This window comes from Polypterus senegalus, chromosome 13 (genome assembly GCF_016835505.1).
Source record: "Polypterus senegalus isolate Bchr_013 chromosome 13, ASM1683550v1, whole genome shotgun sequence".
Taxonomy (NCBI): Eukaryota; Metazoa; Chordata; class Cladistia; order Polypteriformes; family Polypteridae; genus Polypterus; species Polypterus senegalus.
In genome coordinates, this window is record NC_053166.1 from 98,951,586 (window position 1) to 98,971,913 (window position 20,328).

General features: G+C 41.7%; 1 protein-coding gene across 5 annotated transcripts in view; it reads right to left on the reverse strand.

Annotated features, from left to right (window-relative positions):
- Positions 1 to 20,328, reverse strand: part of rbm10 (RNA binding motif protein 10) — a 367,172-nt gene that overhangs the window by 240,486 nt on the left and 106,358 nt on the right. The window lies entirely within an intron of this gene.

Consider the following 20,328-nt stretch of genomic DNA (forward strand, 5'->3'; position numbering starts at 1 on the left):
ACAATAGCCCAAAAGGTAAATGCTGTACTCTCTACAAATTGATATAAATTTAAGACTGCATGTGATAATCACAGAGGTGGCTAAGACCCTGACAGCTACAAATCCTAGAAATATCTGTGCACCAACATCATCAGTTTAAACATAAGGCTACTCCTATTTAATAAACAGACCCCATTGCCAAGCTCCTAAAGTACTTATTTTATATGCATGTCTGCTTACTTTGAATGGAGATCCCCCATTCAAATTAAACTTATAAACATTTATAGATATGATAAGATACTAAAAGATACAATACTAGGAAAAGCAAGAACTGATCTAATGCAGCAATGTTTTACTCATGAGCAATTGTGTTTAACATGTTCTGGAGTAAGCAGTTCTAGCAACTAAATAATATTACTATTACTTAGTTTTTACTTAACAAATGCCATTTTTCAAGGCAAGTTGCCACATCTGAGATACATTTGGATACATTTCTTTTGATTTTCCAACTGGAGTACAGACAGGTCATCTAGTGTTAATGTTAATACCACGATCTGAACCCATAACCTCAGGATTGGAAGTCCAAGGATCAAAGCCTTAATCACTATACCACACTGTATGCCAATAACTTCAGCCCATTGTTTACAAAACACTTCAAAACCGCATACAGAAAAGTACTTAGATGGTTACATCGTACAAATGATACATCCTCTTAATTGAAGGCATTATAGCTGAGGTCTACTGTCCTATGATATTTCCCAGGCAAACCCACGTAACACAGGCAAGTATGCAATAATTCCAAAAAGGCCTAAGTTACTGAGAGTCTAGCAAAGGTCTATAGCATGAGCTTTTAAACATCAGGACAAAATTAACAATCACTGAATCCTAAACAGCAAGGATAGATTGTAAAGAATACAGTGTTAGCACATATAAAGATAAAAAGCTTTGCTTAAATACACAGAAAACAATGTAGAAACCGATAAACGTAAATGTGACCCGTGAGGGGTGCAGTGGAGTGTGTATGCCTGATGAGCCCAAATAAGGTTGAAACATGTGTAGTGTACTCTTTGCATTATTTAACAGTAAACTATGTAACATTCTATGATCTGCTTCTCGCAACTGAGAGGGCCTGTGGCGGATGTATGCAGACTGGCAGACCAACCACATGCGTTTGTTTTCAGTCGACTAGATTACTGTAATGCACTCCTCTCAGGACTACCCAAAAAAGATATAAATCATTTGCAACTAGTGCAGAATGCAGCTGCTAGAATCCTAACTAGGAAAAGAAAATCCGAACACATTTCTCCAGTTTTAATGTCACTACACTGGTTACCTGTGTCATTCAGGATTGACTTTTAAAATTCTGCTTATGGTTTATAAAGCCTTAAATAATCTCGCCCCATCTTATATATCGGAATGTCTGACACCTTATATTCCAAATCGTAACCTCAGATCCTCAAATGAGTGTCTCCTTAGAATTCCAAGAACAAAACTTAAAAGAAGTGGTGAGGCGGGCTTCTGCTGCTATGCACCTAAAATCTGGAATAGCCTGCCAATAGGGATTCGCCAGGCTGATACAGTAGAGCAATTTAAAACACTGCTGAAAACACATTACTTTAACATGGCCTTGTTATAACTTCATTTTAATCGTAATTTAACTCAATCCTGATACTCTATATGTTTAATCTCCTCAAAATAACTATTCATGGTGGCTCTAAAATCGGTACTGACCCCTACTCTCTTTCTGTTTCTTTTTCCGTTTCTTGTGGAGGTGGCTCATGCCACCACCACCTACTCAAAAGCTTCATGATGCTCAAACAATGATGGACGGATTAAAAGGCAGAAGTCTACGTGACCACCATCATCATCATCATCAAGCCCTTCCGTGAGAATCCTAAATCCAAAGAGGACTGTTTCATTTATATTAGGTAGAATGCCCAGAGGGGACTGGGCGGTCTCATAGTCTGGAATCACTACAGATTTTATTTTTTTCTCCAGCCGTCTGGAGTTTTTTTGTTTTTTCTGTCCCCCCTGGCCATTGAACCTTACTCTTATTCGATGTTAATGTTGATTTATTTTGTTTTATAATTGTGTCTTTCATTTTCTATTCTTTAATATGTAAAGCACTTTGAGCTACTGTTTGTATGAAAATGTGCTATATAAATAAATGTTGTTGTTGTTACCTGGTAGGTAATCACCCATACAATCAGATTGGGATTCAAACTACGAATGTTGCACATTGTGTACATATTTTTTACATACATACATACATATATATTACACACACACACACACACACACACATATTATATATATATATATATATATATATATATATACTCCTCAAACTCACTAGACAAACGTTCAAGACACCAGGTAAAAGCAACAAGAAATATTTTAATTTCTTTTTTCTTTGATAATAAGGTGCCATCAAAGCACCACCAACACAATACACAATAAATCAATCAATAATTCAGTTCTTTTCCTCCTCTCCTCCTAGCAGCTCCGTGACAATACCACCCAACTCTGGCTCTCTTGCTGGGTCTTCACCAGTCCTGTAAATAGTCCTTGACCCCGGAAGTGCTCCTGTCCTTCTGTCCATGTGATTCAATAGCACTTCCGGGTCAGATGAAGACCTGTATTTTTCTTCAGCCCGGAAGTAGTTCTATTCTTCCGTCCCCGTGACTTGGGAGTATTTCCACGCTATAGGGAAAATAAAAATCCCTGCGTCTCCCTGCAGCATCAAACGGTGGCAACCACGGTATCCAGTGGGGTTGTGATTCCACACTCCATTTCCCATGATACCATGCGGGAATTCGGGGCACCTCTATGCTGCAAGGAAGTTCTGTTCTGTACATTACCACAATGAATATATATATATATATATATATATATTATATATATATATATATATATTATATATTTATATATATATATATATATATATATATATATATATATATATATATATATATATATATATATATATATAAAATCTGGAAAAATGATTTATTATTGGGGGTTTACTAACCAACCCCCCCCCAGCCTGTGCTACATACCAGCCACTTCGCGTCTCTGCCGCTCGCGTTATGAAAAGGGGCTGAATGCACCCCAAAGAGAAGCAGTCGCTCTTCCGAAACACCCTCATAAACGGTGATACAATGGGAAACAAATAGTTTTTTTTTTTTTTCCTCTTTGCTCGATCAGCTGCTGGATTGCAGCTGCTGCAATACCACATGATCTGCAGCTCGCGTAGCAATTCGAACATTTAAAAGCCTTTACAGCAGCTGTCTTTGTCATCTACTCTGTCTTTTAATTCCGGCCCCAAGTGTGGGTAAATCTTTTGGCACAAAGTCTCGTCTCGCATGACGCGAGTTCTTGATATTTTAGTTAATAATTTAAAAACGGAATAAGAATCTGAAAATCTAACAACATCACATTAGAGTTCAATAAATTCTGAAAAGAATGATGCCAAACATACAGTTAGGTCCATAAATATTTGGACAGAGACAACTTTTTTCTAATTTTGGTTCTGTATGTTACCACAATGAATTTTAGATGAAACAACACAGAGGCAGTTGAAGTGTAGACTTTCAGCTTTAATTCAGTGGGTTGAACAAAAAGATTGCATAAAGATGTGAGGCAACAAAAGCATTTTTTAATACAATCCCTTCATTTCAGGGGCTGAAAAATAACTGGACAATTGACTCAAAGGCTATTTCATGGGCAGGTGTGGGCAAGTCCGTCGTTATGTCATTATCAATTAAGCAGATAAAGGCCTGGAGTTGATTTGAGGTGTGGTGCTTGCATGTGGAAGATTTTGCTGTGAACAGAGAACATGTGGTCAAAGGACCTCTCTATGAAGGTGAAAGAAGGAATCCTTAAGCTGTGAAAACAGAAAAAACCCATCCGAGAATCTGCTACAATATTACAAGTGGCAAATTGTACAGTTTGGTACATCCTGAGAAAGTAAGCAAGCACTGGTGAACTCAGCAACGCAAAAAGACCTGGACGTCCATGGAAGACAACAGTGGTGGATGATCGCAGAATCATTTCCAAGGTGAAAAGAAACCCCTGCACATCAGCCAACCAAGCGTAGGCGTATCGATATCCAAGTCTACCATAAACAGAAGACTGCATGAAAGTAAATACAGAGGGTACACTGCAAGGTGCAAGCCACTCATAAGCCTCAAGAATAGAAAGGTAGAAAGGCTATATTGGACTTTGCTAAAGAACATCTAAAAAAGCCAGCACAGTTCTGGAAAAACATTCTTTGGACAGATGAAACCAAGATCAACCTCTACCAGAATGATGGCAAGAAAAAAGTATGGAGAAGGCGTGGAAGAGCTCATTATCCAAAGCATACCACATCATCCGTAAAACACGGTGGAAGCAGTGTAATGATTTGGGTGTGCATGGCTGCCAGTGACACTGGGATACTAGCATTTATTGATGATCTGACACAGGACAGAATTCTGAGGTTTTCAGAGACATACTGTCTGTTCAAATCCAGCTAAATGCAGTCAAATTAATTGGCCGCCGTTTTATGATACAGATGGACAATGACCCAAAACATACAGCCAAACCAACCCAGGAGTTTATTAAAGCAAAGAAGTGGAAAATTCTTAAATTGCCAAGTCAGTCACCTGATCTTAACCCAATTGAGCATGCATTTCACTTGTTGAAGACTAAAATTCAGACAGAAAGGCCCACAAACAAACAGCAATTGAAAGCTGCTGCAGTAAAGGCCTGGCAGAGCATTAAAAAGGAGGTGATGTCCATAAGTTCAAGACTTCAGGCTGTCATTTCCAGCAAAGGGTTTCCAACCAAGTATTAGAAATGAACAGTTTATTTCCAGTTATTTTATTTGTCCAATTACTTTTGAACCCCTGAAATAAAGTGATTGTGTTAAAAAATGCTTTAGTTGCCTCACATTTTTATGCAATCTTTTTGTTCAACCCACTGAATTAAAGCTGAAAGTCTGCACTTCAACTGCATCTGAGTTGTTTCATTTTAAATTCATTGTGGTAATGTAAAGAACCAAAATTAGAAAAAAGTTGTCACTGTCCAAATATTTATGGACCTAACTGTATATATCTATACTAATAAAAGGCAAAGCCGTCACTCACTCACTCACTCATCACTAATTCTCCAACTTCCCGTGTAGGTAGAAGGCTGTAATTTGGCAGGCTCATTCCTTACAGATTACTTACAAAAGTTGGGCAGGTTTATTTTCGAAATTCTATGCGTAATGGTCATAACTGGAACCTATTTTTTCGTCCAAATACTATAAAGGACTTCTGCTCGATACCTGTGGGAGGCAGAGTTACGCCTCCCACGTAATTTAGTGCATGCCCCTATAAGGCTGTCCGTCAGCGGCAATCCAATAGAAACACTGCCGCTAAATATTCACGGGTGAAGGACTGTACTTATGCAGAGGAAGATGAGATGGTCAGGGTGGTGTTTGGCACAAACTCGGCGAAACTGCGAGAGAAACTTTTAAGTGCCGGGTCTTAGCTAACATTAAATACAGCCGTGGACATCGCAAGAGATGGCACCAGCACAGCTGGGAACCTTCGATGCATGTACACCGAAAGCGGCTCACGTAAAATGACGCAGTGCACAGACTAAAAGCAACAGTTCCAAAGAGTGCTGAAAAAAAACCGAATTACACAATTGAGAAGGCAGCAAAAAAAGATACATACAAGCATATTCATAAGTGCAGATACTGCGGAAACAAAGCACACGGTGGAAAAAGTCAATGTCCCGCTAAAGGAAGACAGTGTAAAAAAAAAACCCGTGCATGCAGTGTGTCGCGTCTCAGATAAAGAGAAAGACGAGCGGTTTATTGATGCAGTAAGGAACGAATCGATGAATGGAACCTGTTATCTTTACAGCAATTGACAAACACAGAATGAAACTTGAACACAACACATCCTACAAATACGAACCTGATTGAAAGAAATAATGATAATCAAATCCTTGATGACAGCAACACTCATAACACTCACAAAACAATTACTGTATATTGACAATCATGTTACGTTATTTTTAAAATGTTTCCTTTTCGTTTTCATAACTTCTTTAACACACTACTTCTCCACTGCAAAGAATATATATATATACCCTGATCTACAAACCACACACCGTGACACAATGGTAGAGGCTTCGCCTCTAGCGCCGACGTCCGAGGTTCGATTCCCGAAAGGGGGTGCACTGAGTGTGTACGCGCTTCCCGATTCATTTTACCCTCGCATCCCCTTGGTTTGAGACGTATGAAAAATATGTGGTTAACGCAGAATGACAGATCACCAATTGAAGCTTTATGAATAATGGATATATTATTCGCCATCAATGATTGTTTTGGTAAAGCCATACTAAGTGTATTCATTAGATGAACGGGAAAAAAGTAAAAGCGAGGGGAGGGTGACTTATTGAGGCACGTAGGCGAAACCACAAAAGCACGCGGGCTTGTTGCGCAATCATATTCGAAAAAATATATCTTTTCAAGTTCTATTTAGTAAACACAAATACCTTTGGTTGGAATGTAAGGCGAATTTACTCTTTACATTTGTATGGTGAAGAAAAATGTATACAATGATGCCTACATTTAACTTACATTCCTACCAAAGATATTTCTGTCAACTAAATAAAAATTCCTTCTATCTAAAATTTAAATAGAACTTGAACAGATACGATAGTTCATAATATCCACGCAGACTTGCACGTAAGAGTGGGAGTCATCCATTTTAACAAACAGTGTATTGCACTGATACTAATAGCCTGCCCATTTAATTATTTAGGAATGGATAAGTAAATTAAGATTTTGTACAAATAATGTTTTTCATTTTTCTTTCTTCATGGATTCTGGCACCCCCAGCAACAGTTGCTCGCACCCCAAAGAGTGTGTGTATGTATATATATATGTATATATATATATGTATATATATATATATATATGTATATATATATTTTTTATATCTATATAATGGAAGATGGCTGGCCGCTTATCCCGGCCAATACCCCCAAGCCGCCAGGTGGAGCCCTCCTTGCAGCATGGAGGTCCCCAGAAGACCAGCAGGGCATCATGGACAATGTGGTTTTTATGCACAGCCCTGCTGGATGCCATGGGGGCCACAAGAAGGAGCTGCAGGGAGAACCGAGGACAACTTCGTGCCCGATGACCCGGTAGTTCGTCATAGGAAGAGCAACGGGCTTCCGGGTTGAAGAGAAGAGACTTTACCTGACCCGGAAGTGATTGAGAATCACATGGACTGGGGATTGGGAACACTTCTGGGTCAGGAGATATAAAAGGACTGTGGGAGCTCCCAAACGGCGAGCTGAGCTGGGTGGAAGGGTGGCAACGCGTCTGGGAGCTGGAGGATTGTTTATTGTTATTGAGTATTTGTGATTTATGAGTATAGTGGTGGAGAGTGTGCTTTGTGCACTGTGGAGATTTAATAAAGTCAGAATTTGGACTTTTACCTGGTGTCTGGAGTCGTGAACAGGGGTTCAAGGGAGCGAGAGCGCCCCCTATCTACCACAATATAAATTTTGACTTGATAAACGAGCGATGTGTTGCAATACGAGTAGTAAGGATACACTTTGTCTGCGGAGCGTCATGTGATCACAACTGAGCTGATGGTTCTTCTCTCTCTCTCCTTATCTCGCTTGCCCGTCTCTCTCTCTCTCTCTCTCTGGCAATCGTCTCCTATTCTCCGTCTGAGTCTGTGTGCCTCACTCCTATAGTCAACATCCGTACGAGCATATACTGTTTACTACAGCATTGTGACTGTGTGTCTGTGCGCTGTGAAGTGCGAGTCCCCATCTTGCTCCCCTAAACATGAAGCGGAGTCTCAGTACTTTCACACCAGCTTCATTCAGCTTGAAACAGCAACAGCGCTGTTATTTATTGTAGCGGGATCTTTATAATGTTCCTTGTATGACCCATTGACGACAGGCGCTTATAGCATGTCTGCGATCTTTTTGGATGCACTTATACGGTGAACTGCTACAGCGCTGGGAGACTGCGATTGCTTTGGGACGCTCATCCGCGGGTCATCCCGTTGGGTGGAATCCCACATGAGTTTAGAAACTCACACCAGCCATGATTCATTTTAAAGGTAAAGTGCAGGTTAATTTGTATCATGTATTTTACTTTATATTTTGTATCAATCATTTTTATATGAATAGTTTTGGGTTGTGGAACGAATCATCTGAGTTTCCATTATTTCTTATGGGAAATTACGCTTTGATATACGAGTGCTTTGGATTGCGAGCACGTTTCCAGAACGAATTATACTCGCAAACCGAGGTTTCACTGTATTTATATATATTATATACCCCCTCCTTGAACCGTCACCTTATCGTGGTGGAGGGGTTTGCGTGCCCCAATGATCCCATGAACTATGTTGTCCGGGGCTTTATGCCCCTTGTAGGGACACCCAAGGCAAACTGGTCCTAGGTGAGGGATGAGACAAAAAGAGCAGTTCAACAAACCTCCAATGAAGAGCAAAAACTTTGGACAACGCTTTCCCTTGCCCGGACGCGGGTCACCGGGGGCCCCCCTCTGGAGCCAGGCCTGGAGGTGGGTGGGACTCGATGGCGAGCGCCTGGTGGCCGGCCTGCACCCATGGGGGCACAGCCAGAAGAGGTAACGTGGGTCCTCATTCCAATGGGCTCACCACCTATGGTAGGGACCAAGGAGATTGGGTGCAGTGTGAGTTGGGTGGTGGCCGAAGGCCGGGAACATGGCGGTCTGATCCTCAACTACAGAAACTGGCTCTTGGGACATGGAATGTCACCTCTCTGAAGGGGAAGGAGCCTGAGCTAGTGCGCGAGGTCGAGAGGTTCCGGCTAGATATATTCAGACTCCACTCGATGCACAGCTTGGACTCTGGGACCAATCTCCTTGAGAGGGGCTGGACTCTCTACCACTATGGAGTTGCCCCTGGTTAGAGCTGCCCAGCAGGTGTGGGAATACTTTTTATCCCCCGACTTGGAGCCTGTGCATTGGGGTATACCCCAGAGGACGAGTGGGTGGTCTCCCTCCGCCTTCAGGTGGGGAGGGTCCTGACTGTTGTTTGGGCATATGCGACGAACAGCAGTTTGGAGTCTCTGGAGGGGGTGCTAGAGGGCATACCTTCTGGGGACTCCCTTGTACTGATAAGAGACTTCACGTGGGCAATGACAGTGAGACCTGGAAGGGTGTGATTGGGAGGAATGCCCCCCCACACCCCACCCCCCCCGATCAGAACCCGAGCGGTGTTTAATTATTGGACTTCGGTGCTCGTCACGGATTGTCCGTAACGAACACCATGTTCAAGCATAAGGGTGTTCATGTGCGCACTTGGCACCAGGACAACCTAGGCCTCACTTCGATGATCGACTTTGTGGTTGTGTCGTCGGACTTGTGGCAATATGTCTTGGACACTCGGGTAAAGAGAGGGGCGGAGCTGTCAACTGATCACCACCTGGTGGCGAGTTGGCTTCAATAGTGGGGGAAGATGCCGGTCAGGCCTGGTAGGCCCAAACATGTTGAAAGGGTCGGCTGGGAATGGCTGACAGAGTCCCCTGTCAGAAGTAGCTTCAACTCCCACCTTCGGCAGAACTTCGCCCACGTCCCGAGGGAGGTGAGGGACATTGAGTCCGAATGGGCCATGTTCCGTGCCTCTATTGTTGAGGCGGCTGACCGGAGCTGTGGCCGTAAGGTGGTCGGTGCCTGTCGCGGCGGCAATCCCGAACCCGTTGATGGACACCGCGTGAGGGATGCCGTCAAGCTGAAGAGTCCTATAGGACCTTTTTGTCCTGTGGGTCTCTGGAGGCAGCTGATAGGTACTGGCAGGCCAAACGGAATCCGGCTTCGGTGGTTGCTGAGGCAAAAACTTGGGCATGGGAGGAGTTTGGAGGCGGCGGAAAACGACATTCAGACGGCTTTGAAGAGATTCTGGTCCACAGTCCAGCATCTCAGGAGGGGGAAGCAGTGCAGCATCAACACCATATATGGTGGGGGTGGTGCACTGCTGACCTCGACTCGGGACATTGTGGGTCGGTGGAGGGAGTACTTTGAAGACATCCTCAATCCCACTAACATGTCTTCCAATGAGGAAGCAGAGCCTGGGGACTCTGAGGTGGGCTCTCCCATCTCTGGGACTGAAGTCACCGAGGTGGTCAAAAAATCCTTGGGGGCAGGGCCCGGGGGTGGATGAGATACGCCCGGAGTTCCTCAAGGCTCTGGATGTTGTAGGACTGTCTTGGTTGACACGTTTCTGCAACATCGCATGGACATCGGGACAGTGCCTCTGGATTGGCAGACCGGGGTGATGGTCCCCCTCTTTAAGAACTACAGAGGGATCACACTCCTCAGCCTCCCTGGAAAAGTCTATTCGGGGGTTCTGGAGAGGAGGGTCTGTCGGATAGTTGAACCTCAGTTTCAGGAGGAAGAGTGTGGTTTTCGTCCTGGTCACGGAACAATGGACCAGCTCTACACCCTTAGCAGAATCATGGAGGGTGCATGGGAGTTTGCCCAACCAGTCTTCATGTGTTTTGTGGACTTGGAAAAGGCGTTCGACCGTGTCCCTCGGGGAATCCTGTGGGGGTGCTCCGGGAGTATGGGGTACGGACCCCCTGATAAGAGCTGTCCGGTCCCTTTGCAACCGGTGTTAGAGCTTGGTCCGCATTGCCGGCAGTAAGTCGAGCCCGTTTCCAGTGAGAGTTGGACTCCGCCAGGGCTGCCCTTTGTCACCAATTCTGTTCATAACTTTTATGGACAGAATTTCTAGGCGCAGCCAGGGTGTTGAAGGGGCCCGGTTTGGTGGACTCAGGATTGGGTCACTGCTTTTTACAGATGATGTTGTCCTGTTTGCTTCATCAGGCCGTGATCTTCAGCTCTATCTGGATCGGTTCGCAGCTGAGTGTGAAGCGGCTGGGATGAGAATCAGCACCTCCAAATCCGAGAGCATGGTCCTCAGCCGGAAAAGGGTGGAGTGCTCTCTCAGGGTTGGGGAGCGAGATCCTGCCCCAAGTGGAGGAGTTCAAGTATCTCGGGGTCTTGTTCACGAGTGAGGGAAGAATGGACCACAAGATCGACAGGCGGAACGGTGCGGCATCCGCAGTGATGCGGGGTCGGCGTCAGTCTGTCGTGGTGAAAAAGGAGCTGAGCCGTAAGGCAAAGCTCTCAATTTACCAGTCGATCTACGTTCCTACCCTCACCTATGGTCCTTAGCTATGGGTAGTGACCGAAAGAACGAGATTGCGAATACAAGCAGCTGAAATGAGTTTCCTCCGTAGATGTCTGGGCTTTCCCTTAAAGATAGGGTGAGAAGCTCAGTCATCCGGGAGGGGCTCAGAGTAGAGCTGCTACTCCTCTGCATCGAGAGGAGTCAGATGAGGTGGCGCGGGCATCTGATCAGGATGCCTCCTGGACTCCTTCCTGGTGAGGTGTTCCAGGCACATCCAACCGAGAGGAGGTCCCGGGGAAGACTCAGGACACGCTGGAGGAACTATGTCTCCCGGTTGGCCTGGGAATGCCTTGAGATTCTCCCGTAAGAGCTGGAAGAAGTGGCCAGGGAGAGGGAAGTCTGGGCCTCTCTGCTTAAGCTACTGCCCCCACGACCCGACCTCGGATAAGCTGAAGAGGATATATATACTAGCAAAATACCCGCACTTCGCAGTGCAGTAGTTGTGTGTTAAAGAAGTAATGAAAGAGAAAACATTTTAAAAATAACGTAACATGATTGACAATGTAATTGTTTTGTCATCGTCATGAGTGTTGCCGGCATATACAGTAAGTTTATAAGGGCTTTAAATATATAAAAATAACTACACAAACATATGGTTTCTACTTGGAGTTTTATCTATGTGGGGGTTCTGGAGCATAACCTTGATCGAGGAGGGATTTCTGTGTGTGTATATATATATATATATATATATATATATATATATATATATATATGTATATATATATGTGTGTGTGTGTGTGTGTGTGTGTGTGTGTGTGTGTGTGTGTGTGTGTGTGTGTGTATATATATATATATATATATATATATATATATATATATATATATATATATATATATATACATATATATATATATATATATATATATATATATATATATATATATACACACACACACATATATATATATATACATATACATACACATATACATTTACATATATAAATACACAAAAAGATCGCAGACATGCTATAAGCGCCTGTCGTCAATGGGTCATACAAGGAACATTATAAAGATCCCGCTGCAAAAAATAACAGCGCTGTTGCTGTTTCAAGCTGAATAAAGCCAGTGTTAAAGTACTGAGACTCAGCTTCGTGTTTTGGGGAGCAAGATGGGGACTCGCACTTCACAGCGCACACACACACACAGTCACAATGCTGTAGTAAACAGATGTGACAATATGAGTGAGGCACACAGATTCAGATGGAGAATAGGAGACGATTGCCAGTGAGAGAGACGCGCTGGGCGGGCGAGATAAGGAGAGAGAGAGAGAGAGAGAGAGAGAGAGAGAGAGCTGGGCGAGCGAGATGAGAGAGAGAGAGAGAGAGAGACTCGCTGGGCGAGCGAAATGAGAGAGAGAGAGAGACGCGCAGGGGGAGCGAGCAAGATAAAGAGAGAGAGAACCATCATCTCAGTTGTGATCACATAACGCTCAGCAGACAAAGTGTATCCATACTACTCATATTGCAAGACATCGCTCGTTTATCAAGTCAAAATTTATTAAAAATTTTTGCTCGTCTTGCAAAACACTCGTAAACCAAGTTCCACTGTGTGTGTGTGTGTGTATATTATATATATATATATGTATGTGTTCAAGGTGTGGACTGTATCTACGATTGTGAAAAACAAAGATGTCATTAAAAAGTACAGTGAGGTAAAATTTTCATTTATTTCATCTAATTGCTTTTGTATTTATGTATTTTAGTATTAAGCTGTGTTTCAATTATTTTATATAACCCCATCCCATCAATGTATAATATGCCAATAGCAATAGGATTTTTTTTTTCCATGGGAATGGATTAATCATTTTCCCATTATTTCTTATGGGAAAAATTAGTTTGGTATACAAAGGGTCTGGAACGGATTAAGGATGTATACCGAGGTTCCACTGTGTGTGTGTTGTATATATGTGTATACATATATACACATACATACATACATACATACATACATACATACATACATACACACACATATACATAAACCTATACACACACACACACAACCCTAGCAAACATATGCAGTTTAATATCTGGAAAAGATTTGGGATTAAATTGCTTAGAGATCTTTATATAGACAACATTTTTGTATCCTTTGAACAATTACATTCCAAATTTAACATTCCAGCTACACATTTCTTTCACTATCTTCAAATTAGGAACTTTGACAAACAGAACCTGCCCGATCTTCCTCATCTTACACCCTCATCCATGCTGGAAAAAACACTGCTCAATTTCAAGGACTTAGACACCGACTCTGCAATATATAAAATTATTTTACAGTTCCACCCTTTCAAAGATCCAACAGGAAAATGGAAAAAGATCTCTTAATCAATATATCAGAAAAGGAGTGGAAAGTAGCAATGCAGAGACTTCACTCGAGCTCCATATGCACAAAGCATACAATTATCCAACTCAAAATTATATATCGAGCACATCTGTCTTGTCTAAAACTTTCCAAAATGTTTCCAGGGCAAGATTCAACCTGCGAACGCTGCAATCAACTTCCAGCCTCACTGGGTCACATGTTTTGGGCCTGCACCAAATTAACATCATTTTGGATCAAAATTTTTAAGTCCCTTTCAAACAGCCTTGGTGTCACAATCCCTCCTAACCCATTAACAGCTGTGTTTGGATTTCTTCCAGATATGTTTAAAGTGGAGAAGGACAAACAAACTGTGATTGCATTCACTACACTTCTGGCACGCAGACTTATTTTGCTAAACTGGACGAATCCTAACTCTCCTCTTTTAAGTCAGTGAGAAACCAATATTTTATACTATTTGAAACTGGAAAAAATCAAATATTCAGTTAGAGGATCTGACAAGAATATTTTCCAAAACCTGGCAGGATCTAATCAGAAATATTTTAGAACTAGCAAAATACCCGCGCTTCACAGCGGCGAAGTACTGCCTTAAAATTTGTATTAAGAAGAAAATTAAACCTTTTTAAACTGAGGGAAAATATACCAATAATTATTTGTTAAGGATCTCTTTGTATACCACATTGTGAGTACGGCCCTCCAGTTGTAATATGACCAAGCTGTGCACGGAGTGTACTCTTGAGCATGCAACGTACAGTTGGCCATGTGAACAGTATTCTTGATTCAAATCTCAAATCTGCTGTCATAATCGGTTTGAGTTTCATGGTTTGCTTCAATTATGACAGTATTTGTAGGACGTATGTTGATGAGACATCCAGCATCTGTCAAGCGGTGTAAGTATACAACCGGTTTCATCCATAACTTTACATCCAGCTTTTGAGAGTTTAAACATTCATAAACATCAAAGTGTCCACTACTGAAATCGTCACCTGTCAATCTAAGATGTTTAAGAGGCATTGGCGGTTGTCAAAAGGTGTAAAATATTTGGCCATTTCGGTACACTTGAGAGCTACAGCCGAACAATTCAGCGGCAGCCATCGACTAACATGCAGATGCATAGGTGAAAGGCTTAAGCATTTCACTCTTCTAGTGCTCCTGTGTAGTATAATTATCTCCTGTACCGTCATCAGTCCACACCTTGAACCTGTCCCAGTCATTCAATACATAAGACACAATGTTCCTCAAGAGTGAGCCTTATATGGCCGTGCAATATGTAACAAAGAGAATGGAAAAGGTAGATTCCATCTCCGGGCATGAAAACCACTCGGTAGGTGACAGTTCTTTGATCGATGGTGATCACCTCAATAGACATTTTAATGGGGGTACGGTTGGAATGATAAAGGAAATGGGTACCTGAACAATGTAAAGTAAGTCTAAAATACCTACACAATAACTATAATCGTAATAAATGAACAATAAAACAGAGGAGAAGCCGTAGATTAAATAAAAAGGCTGTAGTTATCAGCAGGGAGACGTGAATCCTGTGGCGAAGCAAGGAAGGGAATGTAGAGACTGGAGAGACGGACCCAACGCCGCCTCACACGGTGACCGAGCTGCAGGCTATGGATGTATATATGTACGTAAGTAGGATTCAGTTAGCGTTGGGAATCCGCGTACCAAATTTCTTGGGCCCATAAGTAACAAAAGACCGTTGAAAAGTTCAATATGGAGGCCAACAGTGGCATCATACCACCAAAATAAGTACCAAATTTCAGCCTTCTACCTACACGAGAAGTTGGAAAATTAGTGACGTTGGAAAGTTCAATATGGCGGCTGACAGTGGCGTCATACCATCGAAATAAGTACGTACATCGGTTTCGGTTAGTGCAGGGAAGCCGCCTACCAAATTTCGTGAAGATGGGGCCATAAATAAGAAAGTTCAACATGGCGGACGTTGTCGACCATTATCGACCGTTGTGTAGAATTTCGAAATGAAACCTGCTTAACTTTTCTAAGTAAGCTGTAAGGAATAAGCCTGCTAAATTTCAGCCTTCTAACTACACGGGAAGTTGGAGAATTAGTGATGAGTCAGTGAGTGAGTGAGTGAGGGCTTTGCCTTTTATTAGTATAGATAAGCTCTTAAAGCACAGAAGAAGCAATTATCTCATTATTTTTTCTTCTCCATTCATCTCTATTGGTCTATTAAACTCATCAATTTAGGTATGTTTACAAGCCTTAAGTTTTACCCCATTGGCCATGCTCTCTCTCTCTCAGGGGTGGGGGTCGACTTGTTTTTAACACTAGAATTACCAGAGCCTACGAAAAAACTCGTAATTCCGTCCCACCTTAAACTGCTTCTTAAATCCCTTCACACCTCTCCGCCAGCGCCCTTTGTCTTCTAAATGTGCTGATAAAGAGAAGCTAGGAGCAGCAGGCTATTCCATCCCCTCACCAATTTAGAACGTGCACGAACTTCTCTCAGCTCATGCCTTGATTGAGTATTTGGGAGTGAAGTGGAGTTTTAGAGTGGAAATAATAGATCGTTGTTTGGAACACACGCATTTCATGTGTGTTCCGTTTCTTCAGTAATCTGTGTCAACACATTGTTAAAACAGAAACGTTTTTTTATATTCTAGTAGTAGTAGTTCTTTCAGGTGTGTAATAGAAACCACAGCATAGAGAGAAGTGTGTACATTGCTTCTTACAGGAAAAGGCGATGGAAAAGTGCACTTGAATAAAAGTGCACTTTTGTTATACTTTTACACCAAAATATGTTCCTGTGTTTGAACGACACGGGCAGATGGGGAGTGTCTGATGATTGCATATAGCGCCGAAGTTACTGGTCTTTACCATTCTTTCCTCTGCATGTCCTGGAGTACAAAAGAAACAGCATACAGCAACATGCGGGGACTGGCAGGAACACTCAATAAAACTGAATAAAAAGAAAATCAAGTGACGGTGAGATACGAAGAAGGCAGCTTCGCCAGCGTCTGTGTGTCAGAACCCGGGGATGGGGGGGGTTGGCGTTAGTATGCATCGTGGTACACTGCAGAGCTATAGCGCGTCTTTAGTGAAAACAGCCGTGTCAGATGGGGTTGTATGGATTGATTCTGAATGCGACTGAGAGAATGAAAAGTGAATTAAAAAAAAAGCTAACCTTTACAAGGATCATAAATTGCACTGGCTGTTACAGACTGAAATCAAATGTATGCTTTTATTCTAAAACAGTAAGAATAAGAGCAGTTTACTTCTCAAAAGGGAAGGGCGCAGGATCAAACTCGTGATCCCTTGATTCCCAAGCGGGGGCTGAGTCTATTGAACCACGGAGGCAATTATAGTAAACTGGTGTCAATGTCGCATGTTAAGGCGGCTTTTTGTTTCTACAGTTATATTTTTGAATAAAAGCGCAATTGTGTTATTCTTGTGAAAATGTTTCTTTGCTATTTGGACTTCAGGCTTCATACATTATATAGTTTATGCCTACATTTTGTCATCTACTACTAGAATATAAAAAACGTTTCTGTTTTAACAATGTGTTGACACAGATTACTGTAGAAACTGAACAGACATGAAATGCGTGTGTTCCAAACAACGATCTATTATTTTCACTCTAAAACTCCACTTCACTCCCAGATACTCAATCAAGCTGAAGTCCGTGCACGTTCTAAATTGGTGGGGGGATGGAATAGCCGGCTGCTCCTAGCTTCTCTTTATCAGCACATTTAGAAGACAAAGGACGCTGCCGGAGAGGTGTGAAGGGATTTAAGAAGCAGTTTAAAGGTGGGACGGAATTACGAGTTTTTTCGTAGGCTCTGGTAATTCTAGTGTTAAATCTCAATCCTAGTTTTTGTAAAAATTAATTTGTATGGAATGATTACAATAAAATTATTATATAAAAAAAAAAGATTCTGTATTTGTCACTCTAGTGCTTTATTTAACTTGTGTCCAGGGGCCTCATGTATAACGCCGTGCGTAGAACTCGCACTATAACATGGCGTAAGCACAAAAGGCGAAATGTGCTTACGCACAGAAAAATCCAGATGCAGGAATCTGTGCGTACTCCAACTTCCACGTTCTTCCGCTACATAAATCCCGATCAGCGTGAAAACTAACGCTCGTGCACGCGCATTTTGTAACGCCCCAAATCCTCCCAGAATTACGCCTCTTTGAAAATGCAAATCAATATAAATCGCCCTTAAGCGCAGCCTTCTGTGAAAAGACAATGAGAAAAGCACGGGGAAAATATAAGAATTTCAGCGAATACCAAGTGGAGGCAAAGGAAAAACATACTATTTGTTCAAATAAACCGTGGTATAATCAACAAAATGAAGTTGATCGAGTGACATAGCGTGTTGGAGAAACTTGAAAGCTCACATTCACAAAATCGCACAGTGCCGGAAATAAAAAGAAGTCACATATCAAAGTTGCCGTGAAAAGAAGAGTTGTAAGCCCACTGTCTTAGTGTCATGTGAAAGCTTATTAGGGTACAGAGAAAAAAGGCACACAGTGAGGAAAAAGCACGAAATGTCAACTTCAATCTTGACATTTCCACTTTAATCACGTAGTTTATTTTGTCATTAAAGTAGAATATCATAAACTTCATCTTAAAATCGCTTAATTAACCAGTTTCTTAAATCACATCGTAATTAAAGTAGCACGTTAAATGCTTTGTTCTGTATTTGATCTTCTACTCGTATGTGATCTGTGTGTGTGAATCACTACTTGCTTCTTAAACTGGCTCTCTTCCTCCAACTGGACACAGAGTCCATTACATTTGTGATATTACAGCTCTCTGAATAACTAAAATACTGAGATGTATACGTGATGTCATTTTCATGATGATAGGAGCTAAAGCACATTATTAAACATGTGCTTCATGAGCCTCGTGCTCATGACAAGCATTTATCTTTTGTCGAAATTTGTCGCTGCGTTTTTAGCTGTGTTGTTATTTTCTCTTTCTGTTTTATATTCAATATATATTGGCGTGGCCGCCCCAAGAGTCCTTGCTTTTCTTTCCCCAAGTAACCGATCGCCATAAAATCAGCTCTGTAATAGACGTTAAGCCATCTGTAAGCTTAGCGCCGATTCTTCAAAGCGTTTAAAGAACATTGAAATATCTTCGTAGTACATGTTTAATTATTCTATCCTTCACGACACTCCCAGTGAAGAATATAGATTATTTAAATGAAGTTAAAGTTTTATGTGTATAATTTAACAAACATATTTTGCTGCATTTCATCTTAAAAATGATATCGTCATCATATGTAAATACGCGCTTTATAAAGTGGCCCAGGTTGTGAGATATTATAACTGTAGTGCAAGTTTACAGTGGGGTGATTGTACTTATAAGTACAAACAGTTCTACAAGGAGCAATTGATTGAGTGCATTTAAATTTCTTGGGATTAAACTGTTTCTGAACTGCGAGGTCTGTACAGGAAAGGCTTTAAAACGTTTTGCCGTGGCTGAGGTAGCGTGTGCCTGATGCTGTATACCGATAATTCTCTTTCCGATCAGCTGCTGCTGTGATTCACACTCAGATACAGTGATATAAATACTCCGAGTCGTGCAGTGAGAGTAATATGGAAAAAGAGGATCCGCTGTGGCAACTCCTAACAGGAGCAGCTGAAAGAAGAAGGTGCAGTTAGAGTAACAACACTAAAGCAGTTATGGTATTTGGAATACTATGGCTGTTCCCTGGACCATTATATTGTTACAAGTTAATTACAATCAGATGTGTTACACTAATAAACAATATGCGGTTAGTGTCTGTGTATTTATAAAGCCGCGTCATGAAAATAATGAGTAATCACACAAGAACAGTAGCACTGCTTTGACGCTGGGTGCCGCCAGTTTGCAAAACCGAGCGGAAAACTTGCGTACGACAAGGCATGAGGTACCGTGGAAAAGTGCGTGGATTTACGGCAAGTGTAGGTTTTATACATCGCGATTTGAACGTGGAAAAGTTCTTACGCAACATTTCTGTGCGTACGCACCGTTTATACATGAGGCCCCAGGTGTTTGCAGTCATTTAAACATTCAAATTTATCTCCTCTTGTCTACAAGTTATGCGGACGAGAATTCTTCTTAGCATTTCCTTGCAATAATACACTTTTCAGGGTGCGAATTATGCCCAAATCCAATGGCTGAAGCATTGCCGTGCAATTGGGTGGGAGGAACTCGACGCAAACTAAATGTGAAAGCATGCTGTGGGCAGCACAGTTATCAATCAGAAGCAGAATCTTCCTTTTCTTTTTTTCATGATTTTACTGCTAAAAAGGAGTACTTACTTACATTCTAACTACAGTTAGAATGAATGCTTACACAGATTTGCTGAGTTAACTTTATGAGAACTGCTTCATCATGTATGCTTCTCTAAATTGAATGCTCAAATATAAACTCAACAGGCATATCTTTAGTAAACTGTAGTTTCTTCACAACTTCACAATTTCATGAAGTGAGCTATTTTGGAGAAGTCAGCTGAAAAACATCTGCAGAGCCATATAAACAGAGAACACGCCAACGGCAGACAAAAAGCATCCCAGTTAGGAAACAAGTCGGGATTCTGGTACCATCATGTCATCCAAGTAATAAACTTACACCTTAACCATTAGAGACCTTTCATCTCAATTTATATTCATATATTTGTCATCAGAGATGTGTCTTTTTCAACTTTACACTTATACAACTTGATTTGTCCTAATGGGGGGGAATTTTTTTTTTTTACAGGCTTCAATAAATAATATGACAGACAACAAACCCACTCAAAAATACACCAGAATGATTAAA